This window comes from Camelus bactrianus, chromosome 15 (assembly GCF_048773025.1).
Source record: "Camelus bactrianus isolate YW-2024 breed Bactrian camel chromosome 15, ASM4877302v1, whole genome shotgun sequence".
Lineage (NCBI taxonomy): Eukaryota > Metazoa > Chordata > Mammalia > Artiodactyla > Camelidae > Camelus > Camelus bactrianus.
Genome location: NC_133553.1, coordinates 55,339,844 through 55,362,957, shown reverse-complemented (window position 1 = coordinate 55,362,957; position 23,114 = coordinate 55,339,844). Strand labels below are relative to the sequence as shown.

At 37.9% G+C, this 23,114-nt stretch overlaps 1 long non-coding RNA gene and 1 pseudogene across 1 annotated transcript in view; both read right to left on the bottom strand.

The window, feature by feature from the left end:
• Positions 1-23,114, bottom strand: part of LOC123615917 (uncharacterized) — a 489,917-nt gene that overhangs the window by 401,046 nt on the left and 65,757 nt on the right. The gene's annotated exons all lie outside the window — the stretch shown is intronic.
• Positions 9,878-9,977, bottom strand: LOC123615940 (U6 spliceosomal RNA; annotated as a pseudogene).

Below are 23,114 nucleotides of genomic sequence, written 5' to 3'. Positions count from 1 at the left end.
TGATTTCCTCTCAAAGATCCGCACCTCCTAATACCATCCCATTGGGAATTAGGGTTTCAATCTATGAATCTAGGAAGGACACACATATGTGGGCTAGAACTCCTATCTTCTACCTCTATTCTACTGGAGCCTTTGAAAATTCCAGTCTTTAATGACCAAGTGCCCTAAGTTTTCCCTGGGTGTCCCTTGCATTGTCCCTGTGCTGATCCAATTCTGGCTCTCTCTGGCAAGGCCACATAGCTCAAAAACCTAAAAAGTAAGTCAGAGTCTCAAAAGGGGGGAGTCTTAGAAGAAAAGGTTATTAGAAAATTTCTTGGGGTGAAGTGGGAAAAGTATCAGTTTTCCATTTTAGTATAGGAGCCCTTTGTTGTTTTCACAGGATGCCAGTATTCCAACAAATACAAGATACGCCATGACTTAACTTTTAAAAGAGCAGGCAAGTTTCTCAGGGAAAGCACCACCAAAGAGTCAATTTCTGTAAATTAAATGTTTATGATCAGACCTCAGATGCCTTAGTCAAAGTATTTTTTGAGATCTATATCTATAGTTACTTAATACATGTTTGCAGGTTTATATTACTAAATTATTTTATGATTGTATATAGAATATTCTGAAAGCTAGGGATTTCTCCTAAAACAGATAATTTTAGAATCTTTAAGGCCATATATCACAAAATCAGGAACCCCACATAAGAATCATATTTAAACATACCTATTTCATCATAAAAAGAAAGTTTAAAAGAGAAAAAGGAAAAAGAAACTTTTAAATATACCACATTACACAAAATCTTATTCTGATAGAGATCACTTTAGTTAGTAGTCTAGAAAAAAAAAATCTCCTCCCTTTCCCACCTAACTGCATCTCAATCTTTAGTTACCAGAAAGAACTCCCTTTGGCCACACATTCCACTCATCAGCAATAGTTTGGAAGTGCTCTTAGGCATTAATCTATCCTTAATATTTCTGTGTTTCAAAGAAGCCCGAAGAATACAGTTGAATCACGAGCGATAATTTAAACGGTGCATGTAAATTGTCATGAAGAAATGAAGAGAAAATTGTGTCAAATGTTCACATTATAATAAAAAGAAAGAAAAGAATGGCTTCCAATGCCTACTGACTTCTCAAAAAATATTCCATCCCACTAGACTGCACTGTGACGATGTCACCAGTGCTTGTGAAAACGCTTAAAGCAGAGAAACTATGCCATCCAGCACTTGAAAATAGATAAATACACTCTTTTGAGGAATATCACGAGCATATTTTAAGGACCTGTTTTGGCGAAATCTACTACAAGCTATGGTACTGGCGGAGACACATCTGTATTCATTTCTGTGTTCACTGTAAACCGTAGAATTTTGCCCAGTTACCGTCTCTTGAAACAGCCTCACGACTATAGACAATTTTCACCATGAAAGTAAGAGCTGGACGGTAACATCGTCAGCTGAGCACAGACAGGTTTAAACAAACTCGATACAGCATTTACTTCTTTAAACAAGTCTTCCTCTTTTTTTATTTCATTCTTTGCTTTCATCTACAGCAGACTCCACTTTTCTCTTCTGTATAAACCTCTACATTTTAAAACATGTATCAGTGAAAAGAAATTAATCATTTAAGTGCTTTGAACAGCACAACCTAAGGGGAATTATAACAACAGATTAAGTTAATTGAAATTTTTCTTATATCTCTTTTAAAACTTGTTTTATCTCACTAATACTAGTCATGACATGAAAACCTGTTCAACAAATAGCCACTTTTCAATAAGCTTTTTTTTATCTTACAGGTGCACCCATTTAACATTTAAAAGTTCGAGAAGGAAGAGCAAAAGAATAAAAATGGAACAAGAAAGAGAGTAAGGTAAAGATGAAAAGATTGTTATTATGGCATTTTAATTCCGTTCTTCCTAACTGTAAGCAAAACAGGGACAAAATTATTTCAATTCTGTGTTCTTTTCTAGACAGAGCCTCTCTTTGGTTTGTTTTAATTTTGGTTTTTTTTTTATGTTACGTTTCGATTGCAGTTCACATTTCAGGGCCACCAACAGGCACCATGTTTTTCTCTAGAAGTTTTGAATGACTTTTCTGTGTGTGGTATTTTATTATAATTTTTAAATATTTGTCCTTTGTTAAGTCCAACTTTCTCTTAGAGGGTTCTGGAATCAGAGGATCCGAAAGACACATGGCAGTTTGTCACAAGACAGTGTTCTCATCAATCAGGCCACTGTCACTATTTGATAGTTACCCTGCACACACAGGAAGCTGAAAAGCAGAACTCACTCGAATGAAGAGGCAACTCTATTCTTTTCAAAATGACCAGAGTTGTTCCCTTGTGAATTCAACTTCACGAATTACACAGATAAGTTTGACGTGGTCTCCAAATGGAAAGTGTTGCAGCTCTAAAACTGTTTTTCACATGATACACATAAAAAACTAACTGTTAAATGCTTTTGAGCCCTGTTCTCAGTTTCTTCAAACTCGCTCTCCCTGAAAACTCAGGATTCTTTCATTTGGTACCTCTGAAAACCAAAGTAATCATAAGGTTTATTTTTTATGGTTTGCCTATTTTGAGAAAAAATGTTAAATAAGTCATTCCTACATGAAAAATGATTACCAGCATGTAAAGTGGAACGCAGAATTACCTTAGATATATTATGCACAGTGCTTTTCAGGACAGCAGCTAATTTCCAGCAGAAAGGTCATGCAAAAAAATAATGTGATTAGAAGAGGTTGAAGGAAAAAAATAGCCACATATTTGGACATAGACCAAATTCCCTTTTTGCCACTGTAACTGAAAACCATTGCTTCAATATTTAATGAAACGCTTATGCTGCAGCACCTGGTCACATTGTCAGCACTGCCTAACCACTGCCTCCCCCGTGGGTCATTACTGCAGCCATCTGAAAGGGGGCAAACTGTTCATCGACGACAATAATGCCAGTCTTTAAGAATCTACAGCTACAAAACAGCAGGAGACAGAGTTACTTTGGCTTTGATCTTGGGAAAAATGGCTGGGGGCAAAATGCTGTTTCCTACCATCAGAGACTCTACAGTTAGCAATAATTCTGTAAGTCAAAGCCATTCACAGGACTCAACTTGGCTGCCCGGCTTTGCTTTCTCTCTCCCCTTGCAGAAAGCCAGCAGCTCCTGGTGAGAGATCCTTGTCAACAGGAAAACACTAGTTCACGCTACCCTGCTAATGATCCAATGCATCAATACCTCAAACAATCACAACAAGCAGATGTCCTAAGTTAATATAGACTTCCCTGGGATTTTCCCGGTGAAACACGGCTTTAAAAAGGCATTAGTCTTTTGTCCTCACTAGAGAACGGCTAAATTCTGGCACCAATTCCTTGGGTATGTGAACCTCAGCCTAATGGAATTTAATTACTTTAGTGGTATTAATCATCTGTACAGTAGAGCAAAGAGTATTTTATTACCACTTTTAAGGGTTATCGGCACATTTATTTCAAATGAACTGTCAAACTGCGTTACGTGGAAGGCCTGCTGGGTTTGAATTCTGCAGCTCAGGTGAAAATAAATTTACAGTTTAAAACTCTTCCCCCCTCATCAGCATCCCACCCATTAATAGTGGTAGCACATATGTAAGACTCTCAAAATTAAAAGAAATTAAGTGTTGAATTAGCTACTCATTTTTTACTCTCTGGTTTTATTCCTTATTCCAACCATTTTGACTACTCATTTGCAAAGGGTGCTTTATATCAAGGACCCCAGGAACACCAATTGGCATCAAATAGGCTGTGACACCATTACAGGCTTAGTTACAGAAAAGTGGCGCTAATCTTGTCCATTATCAGGCAACAAGCACCAGCTCAATAATACAAGATTCCTCCAACTCACACCATGTAGCAAATGCTTTTGTTTTCGTTCATATTCAGGGAAAATGAATGTGTACTTCTCTCTCCTCTTGGTTGTTTTTAGCCCTATTTGAATTGTTCCATAAAGAACTCTAAGAAACTTGCATCATTTATAAAGCTCTCCTCCTGTGCTAAATAGATCCGAGAGTGGACTGCAAGATGCCAAACTCAGGTTAATCCTGCAGACTTCGGTAAACTTTGTCATAAAGCATTCTACAGGACTCAGGGTAGCAAACTAGAAGAGTGGGATCCGGGAAGATGCAGGGCAAGGGTCCTGAAACACATGTGGCTGGAGAGCTCCCTAGGGCTCTGGAATCGGGTTGCCTGGGCTTTAACCTCCCAAGTATTAGTTACGCAACTGTTTCATAATGAGAAATATATATCTGGTCTTTGTCCCCAGGTCCTGGCACTAAGCTCCTCAAACCTGGAATTTCGAGAGCTCAAAGAGTACCTTGCCATTCCCAAGGAGAGCCCTTTGAGTTTATGTTAACGAGGAGATCTAGGGTGAGGCCCCTAGATAACTTGAGGACAGGGCTGCTCAGCAGAAAGGCCAGGTGATCAGAAGGCTGGAACTTTCAGACCCACTGATTGGCATGGGGAAAGAGAGAGGTAGGGAGCTGCAGATGAAGCTCTATAAAACCTCTTGAACAAGATTTGATGAGCTTCCAGGTTGGTGAACATATGGAGGTGCTGGGAGAGTGGTACCCTCGGAGATGGTGTGAAGGCGCCACACCCCTATTCCCTTACCTTGCCCTACACATCTCTTCCGGCTGACTGTTCCTGAGTTAAACCCTTTTTTGACAGACTAATAATCTAGTAAGTAAAATGTTCCTCTGAGTTTCATGAGAAGCTCTAGCAAATCAATCCAATCCAAGGAGAGGGTTGTGGGGACCTCTGATCTATAGTCAGTGGGTCAGAAGCACAGGTGTCCAGGCAGACCTGAGACTGGCATCTGAAGTTGGGGGAGGGCAGTCTTAACCTGTGGTATCTGGTGCCATTTCCAGGTAGATAGTGTTAGAATTGAGTTAACTGCTTGGTGGAGTTGGGGAAAACACACATATTGGAGATATCTTAGGGAAACTGTTCAAACTCTTCTGTCCTAATCTGTAAAATGGGGATATAATCATAGGCTTATTTTAAGGTTCAAAGACAATATGTACAAATAAAATAATCTTAGCACAATGTCTGGTTTATAGTGGGCTCTGTTATGTTGTTGTTATGATTAGAAGGAAGATACATAATATTTGAAAAGTTATGTATTCCACCTTATCACATGGGTCAATAACATGTGAAACAAATTCCCTATGAATGCCAGTGACTTCTAAGACACCTTCCTTTTTTTACCTTCCTCACCCCACCCTTCCTCCACCAAAGTCCCTCTAGCCCCCAACCTGTTCCACATCCACCTGTTTAAGGCATTTTCCAGCCATCTCATTTCAGAGACATTCTGCAGAGAGAGGCAAATGAGAGCAATTTGTGACACGAGATACTGCATGTGCAAAAGACACGTAATTAGTGTCAAAATGGATGCATTTGCTTTTTCAAGTCTATTTGTCCTATGATTTCAAATGAATCAAGCTGCTATATCTCTCTCAACAGCTTCATACTACTCCATAATGAATTAAATGGCTCCTTTGAAAAAAAAGTGTAAGCTTTATGAATAAAATGCATTTTCAAATGTTGGGATAAGAAGGACTTAAAAAGACTCTTATGTCTAGCGCCCTTTCGCTTAAAGATCTTCTCCAAACTCAGAATCTTTGAAAGAAAAGCATTCTCCAAGAAAAAAAAAAAAAAAACTTTTTTCCCCTATCTTTCCAATCGGTATAATTACCAGTAGTGGGGAGGGGGGTAGAAAAAAGCTACAGTATTCAGCAAAGCAGAATAGGGCTCTGAATTTCTCTACCCCTCCTTAGTACTCTGACGTCCTAAGCATGCAATCAAGGCCCCAAATCTTTTTCAAAGACATCTCATAAGAGAGGAAAGAATGCTCTACTCAAAGCTCTAAAATGTTTAGATTCTGCTATTCAGTTCCTCTATTTCTATCCTCTTTGTTTTTCTTCTCTGAATATGTTTGGTATTGCAATAACATGTGTACCTTCTGAGTTCATTCTCTTAACTCTACCTTTGAAACAAGCTTGTTCCTCCAAGTTTCTGGTTAACTTTAGTTTTTACTAATATCCTCATAGATTTGAAAAAAAAAAAAAAGAAACAAAGAATTTTTGAGCCTGACTAACAGCAGTCTATGGAAAAGGCATAAAAAATCATTAGCACTTTTGGAAGACCAGCTCTATGGATGATTGAAGGAGAGAGTGTTAATAAATAACTCAATCAAAAGTAGTTTGAGATTTCAAGTAAAGAGTCTGCCCTGGTCCATCTAGAAATATGCACATCCAGATTATATTTAAGCCCAGTTTCTAGTAATGGTGCATGCTTCCTTTGTGTGATGGGAGGAAGTTAAAATCAGCAACAGATTTATGGAACTAATCTTTTCCTACTTGAACAAGCAAAAAAATAAATAAAGGAAAGGATGTGTCAGATTCCATCCAATGGTCCATGGGGTTAAGTTTACCTCATCATTGTCACTTGCATTATGAAAAGTAATGTCACTGTAAATACTATAAACTAGGCTCACAGGGAAGGGTTCAGGATTTAATCCTGGTTCCCTTGTATTCTTCCAACCATAAGGGCTGTTTCTTCATTGTGAAATAAGGCAATGTTAATCATCTTAACAAGCACATGAGGATAAATGAGATTAAATTTATATACCAAGTTAAACTAAATAAATCCAACATGGTATAAAGTGACAGCTATATTAAAGGAAAAAAATAAAACAATTTCATTTATTTTCTCAGAGGAAGCCCCAGGCTTCACCACAGTGACTTCTAGCTATTGTAAGTTCTAAGTAAAGGCACAAAGTAGTCTTCGTAGTGAAAAAGTCTTTCATTTAATCTGCATTCTCCAACCCTAGAACTCCTCTGGGATAATTTTTCTGTCCTTCAGGTATTTGTGTCTAGAGTTGGCCACGATGACGATTTGAACAATAAACCCTGGTCGTTGCTATCAGAAACTACTATCTGAGTGCCCAGCTGCACACAGAAATGGGCTAATGGCAATATCACACAAACCCGATGGATGTTTATACTCTAGAGGGCAAATGCTGAAGTGACGTGAAGGCATGTAACTGAAAATAAACATAGGTGGAAAAAATAGCTAGTGAGAGCCATTCCTTCTCACACCTTGCATAATCATCAAGTTAGTCATTTTATTAAAAATTCCTATTCACTAATCACTTTGGTAATTTTATCTTAGAGCACAAATTGCCAATATCAGAATCATCAGTATTATAGATATAATTGCATAAATTTGGGTACATCTATTGATGCAATATTATTGTGTGAAAATTACTACTGAGGGCTTATAATCACACAGGAATATGTTTTTGCTGAAATGAAAAGAAACAGAGAACAACTGTTTTCCATGGTTTGATTACATCTGTATAAAACCAAGCAACCAAGCAGCAAATATAGATAAAATGTTGGAATAAAATACATCAAAATGCCAACTGTATCAGTTTGGTTTGGTAACAGTAAGATTTTTTTCCCTCTCCTTTCTAGTTTTCCCAAATTTACTAATATTCTGTAATAAGTATGTTCTTTCATGCTGAGAAAACACATATGCAAGTTTTTTGTTAATTAGTTAAAAAAGAGAGAGAGACCTTATTTTACACTTTTGAATCACCATAGAAGGGTCTAAACCTACAATTAATGTTACATGTCATTTAGGGACAGAGGTAAGTACACAACTTTGTAAAGAAGAAGGCCACTACCATACAAGTTCAGTCTCCATCACTGATGCTCCTATTCAGTTCTTTTTCATCAGCAACCCTTTTCTAGTACCAGAATACTGGTTTTAAGTATCACTCCACCTCCCAGATAATACTGTCTATTTTTATTTATTGTTTAGGTGTATTTGTTGTTGCTATTTCAGTATAAGCATCAATCAGCCAATTACCAAAATGTCCTTCATTGTGCTATTTGGGAAAATGAGTGACTTTCCACTTAACAAAACTTATTTTTCAGAAATACATTGTCTTTACATAAATTCATTCCCCATTTCCTCATTTTTTCCCATTCCTCAGGATATTTTCATTCTCTGCTTGACATGTCTTAAGGTGCGTTGACTGAAATTAGACTGGTATTCCAGATGAAAGTGTATCATTATTTGATATAACATCAACTTAATATTTCCATATTATTTTCTCCCTTTTTTAATGCACCCTGGGGTCCCATATGCCTTCCTAACTGTCTCTGTGTGATGAGAAGACTTCTTTGCATTGTCCGTGGTGACTCCTAATTCATTTAAACATCACGCACTGTTTTAATCATATCTGTTTTCACAGATAGCACATCTTTTTATGAGCTGTACTATCCCTTTGCTAACTTAGCTTTTCTTTCATGTGAAATGCTCTAGGTCAGATCAGTAATACAGTATTCAAAGATACAATGATAAAAAGTAATGTTAGCTCAGTGGCAAAACAATGATGTTTCAAACATAGTGTTAATCATTTCTACAAATACAGGAGAATTACCATTAAAAGATTTCATACGGGTGACTATTGAAATATTTAACACTTATAAAAGAGATATATGTGCTTCTCTTGTTTTTTATAAATGTCTTTGCCATTTTACTAATTAACCAAAGATATCTTTGTTTAGACAAATTTTGTCTCCATCACAGCCCATGCTCTTTCTGCATTACTTTTTCCTGCAGTAAAATTAAAGCACTCGGTTTTACACATTAATCATCCTCTAGGAAACAGATTGCAATATTGTGAATACAAAAGATGAGACAGGAAGATGGGACTGTTGGGCTCTCATCCCGGATCTGCCCCCCAGCATGTGCGGCGCTCCTGGAAATGGGCTGCTTGTTCCTCTGCCTCAGTGAACTTGTTCAAAGAATGGATGGAGCGATTTTAACTACTTTACAAGATGCTGTAATTTTTGTGGTTTTAAAAAAATATGTTTCCCAATTCAATTATTTTTCCTCAGCCTACATTTGAGTGTTCCTGATCACATCTTTATATACCTTCCTAAAATTACGACTGGTGAGAATGTGCCTGCACGCCCGGTCTCCGACTTCATTTTTGTGGCTGAACTTCACTGTTAAAGGTTTTCTCGTCCTTTCCAAACAGCCTCCGTTTTCAAAGCATGTGCTTACTGCAAAATTGCAAGAAGGCATCACCCCCTCCCCCCCAATACTCAGACTTTTCATGATCCCAAAGCCTTTCCTTTCAAATCTAATCAATATTTCTTTGGAGTGAAATATCACTTTGTCAATTATTTGAAGCAATAGTTTAATTCCATGTTAGGTTTGCCCTTCTAGCAGGCCTCTCATCTACTCAGATGAAATGTACTCAGGACATAAAAATCAGAATTTATAGTCATGGTCTTGGTAAAAATGAAGCATAATTAGTGGAATAAACATGATATAAATATATATACATATATTAGATTTATATTGCATCCTTCTTTCAAATAGTTACTCTGTTCCCCTTGAATCATCCCAGTTGCATACTAATTTAGCTCCTGGCTGAAAAAGATGGCGACTTATTTTCATATGAAGAGATAAAACAAAAAAGAGATTGGATACATGGATAGAAACATGAGTAGCACACCGTAGGTACCTTAGAAGTATTGTTGTCTCGCTGATTTTATTCTGCAGATTGAGCATTCATTACGTACTAAGCACTATGCAGGAGCTGGGGCTACAAGAATGAACTTCTGTTTTGAAAAAGTCTCTTCTAGCACAGAGCTTACAATAAACAGGAAATATGAATTAGCCTGAATGCTATGCACTGACATTTTTTGTAGGACAAAAATGGCCATTATCTACAATTTCATGTGGTTCAACCTAAATAATATGTCAGATGGTGATAAGCGACATGGAGAACAATAAAGCTGGGGTAAAAGAGAAAGTGAGTCTATGTAGGTTATTACTCTCTAAAAAAAAAAGTATGGAACACTTCATGAATTTTCATGTCATCCTTGCTCAGGCCAAGCTAATCTCTGTTTCGTTCCAACGTTAGTCTATGTGCTGCCAAAGTGAACATAGGATATTTTAAATAGGGTAGTTGGGGAAGGAGGGGACCTTAAATAAGATGATGTGGATCTTGCTCTGGAAATCTCTGGAAAGAGCAGTCACAGCATGGGGAACAACAAAAACAAAATCCCGGAGCAGGACTAGATTTAGGCACTGAGAACCAGCACAGGCGTCAGTCTGGCCAGGGCAGGGTGGACAAGGAGCAAGAGCGTCGACGGTGAGGCCAGCAGGGGAGAGCAGGGGCTTGGAGGCAGCAAGGTCATGTAGGGACTTGCGGTCACAGTAAGGAATTTGATGTTACTCTGAGAAGATCGGAAGGTTTTGGAGGGCTTCGAGCAGAGAAGTAACATGAGGCAATCTGCTTTTTAATAGGACTATCCTAGTTGTGGGGTCAAGGACAATATCAAATGGCAGAGAGAAGGGCACGAGTGGGGGGTGCATTTTAGGAGGCCACAACATGGAGCTTGTTGGTGACTTTGACAAGGTCCAGGGTGTCCTCTTAGGGAAGGCAAGGTGGAAAACAAGATTGCTGTGGGAAAGGAGGTCAAGGAACTTAGAGGATGCAATTTTAGAAGAATCATCTATGTGACTAATACATGGAAGAGTTATTCAATCCACATAGAGATTTTACTCATCCACCAATTGTGAGTCCAGTGCTGTGTCCAATATGAGGGCTCATATAGAATTAAAAAACAACAAACACATCAAAAAACACTTTCACTTCTGTAAGGGTCACATTTTAAAGTTGTATCTGCTCCACAGAAAGATGCAGCATGTTTATGGGCTTGCTTATTCCATTGCAAAGTTAAGGATTCCTGATATACATTGTTCAGAGCAAAGAACATGTGTTTCTGAAAACTGACACATAAATGAGGTAATTTAAATGTCTGGGAAGGCTCATTAAACAAAATCTGACCTAATCACTTAAAGTGAACATCACCCTATTTATAAATGTGGGTTTTTATGTATTGAGTATTTTTATAAATGCATTGATGTTGCATGTAAAGTAAGAGTGAAAAATAACACATAGACCAACCCAGTTTGGTAGTACTGCCAATATTCAAACAAAAAAGCCTTTGACCCCAGCTTTGTTACTGAGCACTCCAGTCTATCCATCTAGAGTCTAGACCCAGCTGTGCAGTACTTTCTAACCTACTGACTCTCAGGTATCTTTGAGTCACTTTGAGAATCTGATCAAAATTTTAGACTGCTTCCTTACAAGAGGAAAACAAGTCTCCAGGTACACAATATTATTCATATAATTTCAGGAAGTTCAAGGACCCTGTGAAGCCCACCTACAAAGTATCCTCCTCGATCAACCTGGAAAGCGATCATAGACAGAACTGTAAAAAAAAAAAAAAAAAAAAGCTTTTGTATTTTTACCGATATTAGGCACAGTTCTTTTTACAAAAAGTTAACCTCTTTTGTGAAAAAATAAATAAATGAATATAATATCTAAGCACAAGAAGTTTTATGACTATCTCTTTGGTATCAAAATCAAATCAACAAAAACGATGTTGATCAGTTATTTTCATGGATCCTAAGTGCTGTGAAGCATACAAAGAAATATATGGTACGGTTTTGAGTGTCAAAACCATACTAGACTATATATGATAGTTTTATACTATGAAAGGGAATATAAGATGCACACACGTGAAATTCATCTGAAAATACATGGGCCCAAGTAAAGATTCCAGAAGTTGCTTCTGGAAAGAAGAGATGCCACAACATTGACGATAAATTTGTTGTCAAAATAAGAGCTCAAATATTAAGAACCACTGAGGCAATGGCCTTTTACGTTACAATAGTGAAGAATTTCTGAGAGAAATCAGCCTGGAGCTGGGCCTTGTAGAAGGAGGTGAAATAAATGAAATCAACATGTAGAAAGGATGTCTCCGAGACAGAGATGGCTGGCTTCCTGTTGGTCTGAAATTTGACATATTTGGCAAGTTCTCCATCAAAATGCACCCGGCCTGTCATTAGAGAGTGAAACAGGCCAAACAGTGTGCAAAATCTCAGCAGAGCAGATGAGCAAATTCAAATTAATGCAGAAGCTCAAGTACTAGAAAGTCTCCTCCAGGAAAGTTGCTTCCCTGGTTCCCAGTCAGTGGTTAGGAATAGTCAACTTTCAGCCTTGTTCAAAATACCCACTGTTATCATATTCTCATTATTATTTATCCGTGAGCACTTTACAGTTTGCAAAGGTGTTTCACATACATTGCTTCTTTCTTGCAGTTAATAGCATTTGTACTAACCTTTTATTAAGCAACATCTGGGAGATAAACAATGAAGAAAATGGATGCAATTATTTGATCTATGTAAAATCTCACCCAATTAAAAAAAGTCATTAAAAAGTCACCCAGATTGACACAATTCACACCAAAAGAGTCATACAGCAAGGACCTTTGTTCCTGTCCCTGTAATATCCATGTTAGGTCAAGTTTCATGAGTCGAAGAGAAGAGGAACATACTTTTCCTCTAAATAACTAAAAAAGAGAAAAGTATCATATTCTTCTGAATTTTGTAAGTTTTTAAAACAAATGTTTTGCTTGTGTTTGTTCCTTTTAACAAATTCTCCAAATTAAATAAAGCTGTCAAAATTGGAAATATCCAAAGTATTTGATTAATAGGTTTTCTGGTTAACTTGGATAGAGTAAACTGAAGGTAATCTAATGTTTTTTCATAATTGGCAACCTTCAAAGGTATTCTGATCATTGGTGATCTGGGGCAGCAGGGAGAGGACAGGACTGATTTGAACTTGAACAACCTCAGCACTAAGGTGGGAAAGGCCGGTGTTGAAAAACAAATCCACTTAATTAATTAACAGTTTTGGTAAGTTAGGATCCAGATTATTAGCTTTTAAATAAAATAAGAACCTAAAACCTCACACTTAAATTATTTTAACTATCTTTCACCTTCTAGACTTGGCCTTGCTAGCCTTCACACTTTATGTCTTTAGAATATGCATTTAATAAAAACGAACTTATTTACAAAACAGAAACAGACTCACAGACACAGAAAACAAACTTATGGTTACCGGGGGGGAAGAGGGTGGGAAGGGATAAGTTGGGAGTTTCAGATTTGCAGATACTAACTACTATATATAAAATAGATAAACAATAAGTTCATACTGTATAGCACAGGGAACTATATTCAATATCTTGTAGTAACTTACGGTGAAAAAGAATATGAAAATTAATATATATGTATGCTCATGCATGACTGAAGCATTATGCTGTACACCAGAAATTCACACAACATTGTATACTGACTACATGTCAATAAAAAATATATATACAAAGGACACTGAGACCCTGATGGCAGGGCAGGAGCTGCAGGTTTGGACTTTGGCACCTTCCTTGGACAGTCTGCATCCAGAGCCTGGCAGTGTCACTATGCGATGTGACTGTGGGCAGGAGTCAGAGCTCACAGGCTTCCCTGCAGTTTGTAGGGTGAGGGATTGTAATAAACCCCACAGACCTGTAAACGGAAAACTCGTCCCACGCACAAAAAAAAGAATATACATTTTTAAAGTTGAGAATTTGCTATATCTTGGAAATAGGTAACAAAGATCTGACATATTGAGCAAAGGTATCTTTTCTGAATACTCAAAATGTTCTATTACCAAGGACTTCTGCAACTGTATAGAGTAAGCCTCAAGGAGCCTGAAATGATGGGACATTCCCACCTACAGGCCCCATCAGACCACAGGAAACCCTGAGATCCTGAGACATCTTCTGACTTCTGAAAGGCCAAAGTATAATCAAATTTTGTTTCAGTTTTAGGGGAAGTTAATTTGGCTCTGATTGTTAGCGAATTAACCATCTACAAATTATATATGGAATATACATATGAACTTTTGGTTAAACAAAGCATTTTATTTTATAATCATTCCAAATGACAGAGTTTACTGTAACATTTATTCAGAATTTTAATCATTAACACCAAATTCTCCTTTCTGCAGCTATCTACCACAGGGTAGTTGAAAAAAAAAATTCCCTTTCACCATGTACTTGCTTGGAAGTAAAAGATTTAGGAAGAAAACCTAAGTAAACCTAAAACCAAGGAAAAAAGCACACGGTATCCAATTTCATCCAATACATAGTGATTAAAATCTCCAAACTACATGTACAGTTTTACTGACTGAATTGAGCCAGAAGTAAAATAAAGCAAGCAAAAGTTTTTTTTTTTTTATACATAGTTAAAAAAAATTATGGATAATCATAAGCTCTGCTCCACCAGGAAAAAATAACAAGATTTAAAATTGTTGTAATAAGGCAGTGGTTAAGAACACAACTACATGATGCTAATTATCATAGTTATACCATTAGCCAATGTAAATTACTACACTTATTAAAGGGACAAAAATGGCTCCGTGCTTAGAAGATACAGATAAGTTATAGTAAGGCTTATAGGCTGAGAGTAAAATTATGCCTCTTTTGCAATAAAAATAATGGTTTTAAATAGAAAATAATAAATAACATGAGTGGACATGCAAGTGTATAATAATTACTTTAACTTTTATAGAGGGCAGGACCTCAGTTTTATTATCAGTAGTGTATCATATGCACTTCAGCTCTGTACAACTGTAGCCTTCTTTAGTTAAAGCAAATGTTTGGTGTGTCATTATGGGTTTAATTCCTACAAGGGCACATTCTTTTTTTTCCCCCTTTTGCACCAATGAAGAAAGAATCCAAATAATTTTCAAGAACCTTTGATCCAATTGTTATTTTAAATTGATATAATCTTCTGCCCAATCCCATCAAAGCTCAGAAGATACTCTTGACATCTTCTCCACACAATCAATCAATTACCAACACCTGTGTATTCTATTTCCTAAATGCTTCTCAAATCTGTTCTCTTCTGTCCATCTCCACTACCAATACCCCAGTCCACGTCACCCTCATTTCTTACCTGAACTTCTCAGGAGGCTTTAAACTGGCCTCTCTTCTTATACCCTACTCGGGACCAGTCAGAGCACTCCTAAACAATCAAGGCTCTCTGAAGCTTCTTGCTGCTCCAGGGAGAACTTCCAAAACCCTTCACATTGACCTCTAAGCCCTGCAGAATCTTGGCCCAACTCACTCTCTGGCTTTATTACAGTCCAACTTTGCTATTCATATTCCAACTTTTCCCACCTTTTTTTCTGATCCTTCAATGTTCTCTTCTCCTTCCTGCCCTAAGGTTTTCCCTCTTCAGTGTTTTCAATCACATACTCAGCTTGACAGTCACTTTCTTAGAAAAGTGCATCTTGCTATCCACCTACGTGGGATCAAATCCTATGTGTGCCATATACCCAGATGCTGTATAATTACCGGAATTCTAGTTCTCTGTTTCTATGTCCATTGCTCCTGCCTTCCTTCCCTACATGCCCCTCCCCTCAAAAACGCACTGTTTATCAGGGCAGTGACCATGGAGGTCTTGTTTTCTACTGAATCTCTAGCCCCTCAAACAAGCCATGTTACGTAATAAAAGTGCCCACTGAACAGTTGAATAGCCCCACTTCTGGGGGAAAAAGATGTTCTATAGTTTTGGTGCTGGGATCCAAGTATGGCTCCACTGAAGAATAAACCAGCGCCAAAAACGGCAGGAACGAAACCATCTCCTCTGGAAGGAACTTGCCCTTGTTTAGCTCAAACATCTTATTTAGAATACCGGTAAGTTGGGAGTACAAAAGCTACTGGACATGTTCACAATGTTGTAGGGACATTCTCATAAAACAATTTTGATGAAAACACTTTCTAAACTAGAAAGAGCTATATTATACAAATGTAAGCTATTCATGGGAGATGTGTGTATATGTGTGTATAAATGTTGATTTGAAGATGTATTTAGATAAAATTATAAATATTTATATTTCCCCAACTGTGCTGTGATTTTCCTAAGGGTAGCAATTGCGTCTTCTTTCAGTGAAGTAGAAGTTATCTTTGTTTTTTAAAGCTGGAACAAGTACTGTCTTCTTTTCTAGATTTTACCCAGTAATGGGTACACAATGGTTGCCGACAAATACTTCATGAATGAGGGGTTCAATGGTCTTTAATAATCAAGGAACAAAAGTTATGCATGGTGACAGGCTCTGTAAGGAATTGCTAATAAGCAAATTACACACAGCTTCTCCTGGGAAAGCTTGTGCATCACTCGGTACTTGCATTCAAACACATTCACAGATAGTGGTGGCGGGTCTGATTGTTAAATACTCGTGATTTATATAAGACTTGAGGGGAAGGGGCTTATCTCTGTATTTTCCTTACAAAGGAGCCAGTCAAGGAGCAATTTTTTCCTTGCTGATCGGGATTAAAATTTACAGATTTAGCAACAGAAATACGACAAAATTATCTAGCCACTTATTTCAGAATGAATTCTTAAATTTACTGCTTTTAAGATCCAAAACTGAAAAAAAAAATTTTTTTCTTGCATACAATCAAAAAATTAGGTATGTTAATATAAACGCTGAAAAAAAAATAACAGAGAAGGAAAATTAAAAACAATATAAACCACTGTAATAAAAATAGTATGGTACTGGCATAGGAATAGTCAAAAACATTAGTGGAACACATTAGAGGAAACAGAAAAAGTCAACAGCAAGAATTTAATATACAGAAAGATGAGATTTCAATCAAGTAAAGAAAGGATAATTTATTAAAACGTAACAATGATACCAGTGGTTATCTCTCTGACAGAAAAACCTCACAAACTAAAATTTTTTGCTTAAAAATTTAAATGTAAACCTAAACCAATAAAAATTTTGGAAGAAACTCCAGGAGACTGAATTTCCAACCCAGAGATGAAAGCAAAGAGAGATATATCTGAACATGTAAAAAGTACTACATTTTGTAGGACAAATGATTCAACAAACAAAATTTATTGGCAGATAATATAGCAAGGATGATTCTGCAATCCAAATGATATAAAAATTTTTAAATCTAGAATCCACAAGCAGCTTTTCAGATTGATAACAAAAAGATGTACCACCCACGCTGATGCACCTTGAAAACATTATGCTACATGAAAGAAGCCAGACACGAAGGTCACATACTGCATGATTCCATTTATAGGAAATATCCAGAATAGGTAAATCCACAGAGACAGAAAGCAGCTTGGTGGTTGCCAGAGGCTGGAGGTGGAGGAAGGAAATGTGGAATAATTGCTTAATAGGTATGGGGTTTTCCTTTGGGGCAATAAAAATATTTCGGAACTAGATAGAGATGTGGTCATGCAACACTGTGAATGTACTAAATGCCAATGAATTGTTTGTTTTAAAATGGCATTTTTATGTTACGTGAATTTCACCTCAATTAAAAAGTATTATCCAATAGAGGTACAAACCATTTGAATAGCCATTTCACATAAGAGTACATTCTAATGCCCAATAAACTTATTAAAAGATGTTCAGCCTCCCTAGCAGACAGGAAAATGTAAATTCCATGAGACAGTTTATGTCCATCAGATTAGAAAAAAAATTAAACAAAGAAGTAGCACCTACTTTTGGTGAGGATTCAGAAAAATGGTTACATTTAATAACCAGCTGCTGGAAATGTCAGTTGTTAAAGAACTTTCTGAAAGTAACCTAGACAGATCTATAAAAATTAAAAATTGTATATACCCTAGTCCCAGGAATCCTATTCCTGGGAATCAGTCTCAGAAATAAAAGCATCAGTAGGTAATAGGTATTTTACAGAAACACAAAGAATTGGAAACAAAGAAAATGCCTTTAATAGGGAAATGGTTGAAGATTAACTGAACTGGAGGGAGGTTTTTCCCTGAGTGTCAAGTGACAACATGCAGAGAAGTCTATACAGTGTGATCCCATTTTTTAAAGCAAAGGAAATATCTATGTTTATATACAAACTCAGAGAAAGTCATGGCACATACACACAGGTAATTACCATTAGTGACAGAGGAGGGAAGTGGGGTACAGATGGTCCCAGGAAAAGAAGGGTAGAGGGAGACACAAAGAGGGAGAAAAAAAAAAAACTTTCTTATTATTTTTAGACTCTCTTTAAGCAAGTATAAAATAAAAACCTAACCTTTCAACAATAAAGGCCCTGAAACAAGGAGACTCCCAGCTCCATCTGAGTGGAACAAGCCCAATCGGGGACATCTGCAAAGGCTCCCAGTCTATCAGAACGCCTCCCTTGGCCACAGTGATGAAGGATGTAAGGGTTATACCCTGTCTTTGGTGTCAGAAGCCACTGTACATCTAGTGTATTTAAATGAGGGCACCTTCCCTTATTAGCAATAGGACTTTGGGCAAGTTATTTAAATTACCTAACCCAAAGTTTCTTCATTTAAACATCTATACAGTTGGAATAATAGTACCTATCTGATATGGCTGTTGTGAGAATTAAGTGAGACAGGGCATGTAAAAGTCTTATCACAGTGCCTGGCCTTAGTGAGCTCTCGGTAAAGGGAAGCCAGTAGAAGTGAAGCAAGATCCCCAAACAATAGAAAACTCCAAACCCAACACTCTCCCCATTCCCTGTGCTGGCCTTCTGCTACTGAAATGTGAAGAGGCTTTCCTAATAAAAAATCCACAAAATAAGTATAGGCACTCTTTCTGCTATGCGTGAACAAGTATTAAAATATTTCTCCCTAGAAAAATACAATAGAATTATATTCTCAATAATTCCAGAATGAGAGCATTTTTCAAGTTTTGTGTCTCCTTTTTTCAAGTAAGAGTCTCCCCTCCTATAAAACAGATGTAATAATAGTAATTGATATCACTGCTCTAAACCAGTGGAGACTTACATCTCACTAAGAGTAAGAGTCCTGATGACAGCTTTTAAGACTAGTCCTACAGACTTGGGCTCATTACCTTTCTAACCTCATATGTGACTAGTCCCTCTCAGTCGAATATTTTTGCTTCAGCCACACTCCCCCCCTCGTTATTCTGAAATATATCTAGCCCTCTGCCCCAGGATCTTTGCACTTGCTCTGCTTCAGCCTAGAATGCTCATCCCCCAAATATCCATGGGGCTCCTTCCTTCACTTCTTTCAGGTCTTTATTTAAAAGTCACCCTCTTATTCCTTGACCTTCCTATCAACCTCAAACTTCAACTAAACAAACAAACAAACAAACAAACAAAAGACAAGACTGTCTCTAATTAAATAACACAGATGAAACAAAATGTCATGTTCAGATATATCGCTCTTTGCTTTAATCTCTGGGTTGGAAATTCAGTCTCCTGAAGTTTCTTCTAATATTTTTATTGGTTTAGGTTTACATTTTTCTGTTTTCTCTAGTGTGTTCCACTGATGTTTTTAACTATTCCTATAGTCCTGCTTTCCCTTCCTGAATGTGAGTTATTATCTGTATTCCCCACTACCCTAATGTAAGGCATGGCTTTTTGCGTATTCCCTTCTAGTACCTACATAGATAAGTGGCACCTCCAGGCACTTCATAAGTATTTATTTAATGAATGAGAGGCATTGTTTTAAAATTTCATTATGATAATAGACATTACATGCATACATAGACACACATAACATTTACATACACACAGAAACACATACCTATAACAATCCACATTAATACTTAAATTAAATGTGAGGAATAACATGACAACTTTAAAAGGAAGATATTTTTAAACAAATTTATTGAATTAAAAAAAAACAAGACCCTCTTTTCAGACTTAAATACATCAAAGATTTCAAATTGCTGGTTTACGTAAGATTGATCAGTCAACCAGGAGAGTGGAAAATAATCTTTATATTGTTGAGATCACCAAATGGAATTGGTATTTGTAGAATATAGGTGTTTATGGGATTGAACTTTAGGATAAGAAACACCATTTGATTCTAGAGGAAGAGTCCTTAATAATACAAGACTGTCTCTAATTAAATAACACAGATGAAACAAAATGTCATGAGCAAAAGGCATCCTCTGAGTCCTGAACTTCAGATTCTACCACAGGATAATTACTGTTGCCCCATGGCTACCACTTAGTACACCCTTTGGGTCACAGCTGTAGAAGGGATGGCAGGGCAGGCGTCTCTCACAGAGACTCATCGGTGGCACTGCCACACTGGAATGAGACTAAAGTTAATTCCCAGTGAGACCTGAAATCTTGACTGCCGTCAAAACACACTCATTAAAAAAGGAAGGAGATTACACTGATAGGAATTCATATTTTCATAGGTTTCAGGTGAGATATTTTCATTACCATTAGATGTAAGAAAACATGAGATCTTACGAGGATTTTTTTTTTTAAATAAGACCATGTCCTTAATTCAAGACACATGAATTGGAAGAAGCTCTCTCAGGCCAAGCCAACAGAAGGATCTCTGACTGTTCACCCAGCAGCCACTCAGCACCCAGTCCTTTGCTGACTACTGGCAAGGAAACAAAAGAAACTTCTGACATGATCCTTTCCTTCAAGAGGACTGCGATCTATGTAGCTGAGAAGGTAAAAGCTGTATCCAGGAAGTAATTCGAGAATAATTAAGTAAACATTGCCAGTACAGTTACAGGAGAGCAGATCTCCATGGAGAAGGTGTGCTCTGAACTGAGCCTTAGAAAGGAGGGTGAGATCGGAGAGGCAAAGAGCTGGCGGGGGCCACAAACAGGGAGGCCCTGGAGGAGGCAGTGAGCACGCCACATGGAAGGAGCCAGGGAACGAGGCAGGACAAAACCCAGACAGCGGAGCTGGACCATGTGCTGATCAAACAGAGAAACACTATGGCCGAAATCTGATCCTCTGCCTTCCTGTTCCATAGCCACTTCTTTTCATGAGACACAGATCTCGGACTTCTTTACTTAGAGAGGAGAGCTATTTGGCTTTTCCAAATCCTCTGAAAACTGCCCAAATGGGCCATTTTGCTAAGCCTATTACAACAAAAACATGTTTCTTCAAAGCATAGTGAATTCCGCTGTTTGTATTTGTGTGCATTATAACAAGCTTCTCCCTTCTCTTAGCTGTGGCCCATTTCACCTCACACAGTCAACAGAAACAAAGCTCATCAGTGATGCCAGGGCTGCAACCTTTGAGCCAATCCCGACTCAGATATAGGGTGTTAGAGCCTAAATCCCTCCCTGAGATCAGGGCCCCTCGGGCTTTCCCCATGAGGTTCAGCCTATCTCCCCAAACCTACGATGTTTGTCCAGACTGTACAACCATCCTTCTACCTCAGTTTCCAAAAGGTATTCCAGCTCCTTGGTCTCTTCTCTGCTGGGGCTGGAGCCCTGCCCTGAACTTCAGCTCATCTCCTTGGGGCTGGGACCTGGTTCTCTGCCCAATATTCTGCCCCTGGTGCCTGGACTCTTCTCTACTCATACTCCCTCTTTCAGCACAGCTAGATCTTTCTGGAACAATGATAACTGCATGTATTGCCATTCATATGACGTATGCCAGAGATTCCTGTTCCATAGCCTCCCATCCAACAGACTGGATCCCATGGGTATCCTTGGCAGGTGGGATGTTTGGATTCCAGTTGGACAGGTGGCCTGACCTATGTGGTAAGTCCTGCGATGTGCCTTCCAGAACCTCCTTTAATAAAGGACAAGAAGTCCTAGCTGCTGGGCATGCTGTCGGCCCTTTCAGGGATTATCCCACCTGCAAGGAGCAGCGTCACTCAAGTTCACTCCCCTTCTTGGAGCTGTCTGCATACAGTGACTGATCACTGTTAGACAAAAATATCTGGCCACCCTGCTCCAACTCTGAGATGCCATCCTACCTGTATTCATCTATCCTCTCTATTAAGTCATCCTAAGTAGGTGTAATGCCTGGATACAGCTTGACCTTTCCTTCGGCTTAGTCCTCACTGCACATAAACACCTCATACATGAAACACTGTCTCAGAGTCTGCATCCCGGGAAACCCAATTTATAGCACACAGTGCTCGGGTTTCTCCCCCCAGCACAAGCCCTTTTCACTTCAGTTCATAAGTAAAGCATGCCTTCCGGTGGAGGTCATGGCAATTTCACAGTTAAATTTGGGGGCACTATTTTTTTAGTACAATTACTCATAAAAGTCATTGTTTTCCTCAAAATTGCAAATCTAGAAATGGTCATAAGCTGATCATTTGAAGATTGCTATAATTTCAAGTACCTTAAAATCCCCAAATAAAGATTTTGATAAAGATTATGTTTTATAGTTGCATGATTTTAGCCTATTTGTTTACTGTGATTGAAACCAAACATGAAAGACTCAATGATACTTAGCTTGGAGTAGGGGCCGTTTATTTCTCTCCCTTACATCAGATACAGCAGTGCTCACTGGCAATCATATGGTTCTCAGTGGAAAACCTTCGGAGTCATTTTGGAAAATGTGGGGACATTTTTGGTAATTACAATGATGGAGAGGGTCCTTTTGGCATTTAGTGGGTGGAAGCCAGGAATGCTAAGCATCTTGCAATAAGTGAGTCAACCCAATTAACAACGAAAAACTGACCTACATCCTGAATAATTTTCTATTGTCTTGCAGAACATTCACACAGCTGAAGACCCCATTGTAAATATTTAAGCCTAGGGTATAACTCCATTTTACACAGAAACACAAAGTATTTCTCCCACAAATTTAACAGAAACTGAATTTTCTGAGAATGCAACTACCATGTCATCAAGGGAAGATTATGTACTGTTTTGTTCGTAACTTTACCAAGAGTTATTCATGGTTTGGTAATGCGTGTCACAGATGGCAAAGCCACTCCTGTGTCTGAGGACCCAACATGTCACAGCCCTCAGCAGAGGTCAGCCCTGGCGACCACACGCGGGCAGGCTTCTGCCAACCTTGTTCTACATTCTGGTGTCGCCTGCCTAGCGTTCACATCCTGAGATACATATTACATAATTGTAAATCCTGCTCCTTTTCTTTCTCCTTTAAATTACAATTGGGGAATTACGTTGCTTTAAAAAAAAAAATCTGTGTAATAAGTTATAGTAAATATGAATTTCACCTCTGGACAATAAGGAAAGTTATAAAATGTTTACAATAAAGAGATTATTGACTCAGATAAGGTTGAGAAACATCCATGCAGAATATTTTCCCAGTTGATAAATAAGTCAATTTATAGCTTTTTTTTGTGATATACAAAAAGCTGTACATATATAATGTACACAACTTAACTAGTCGAGGGTAAGTACTCACCTATGAAACCACCACCACACTCTATGCCGTAAATACATCCAACACTCAAAATTTCCTACC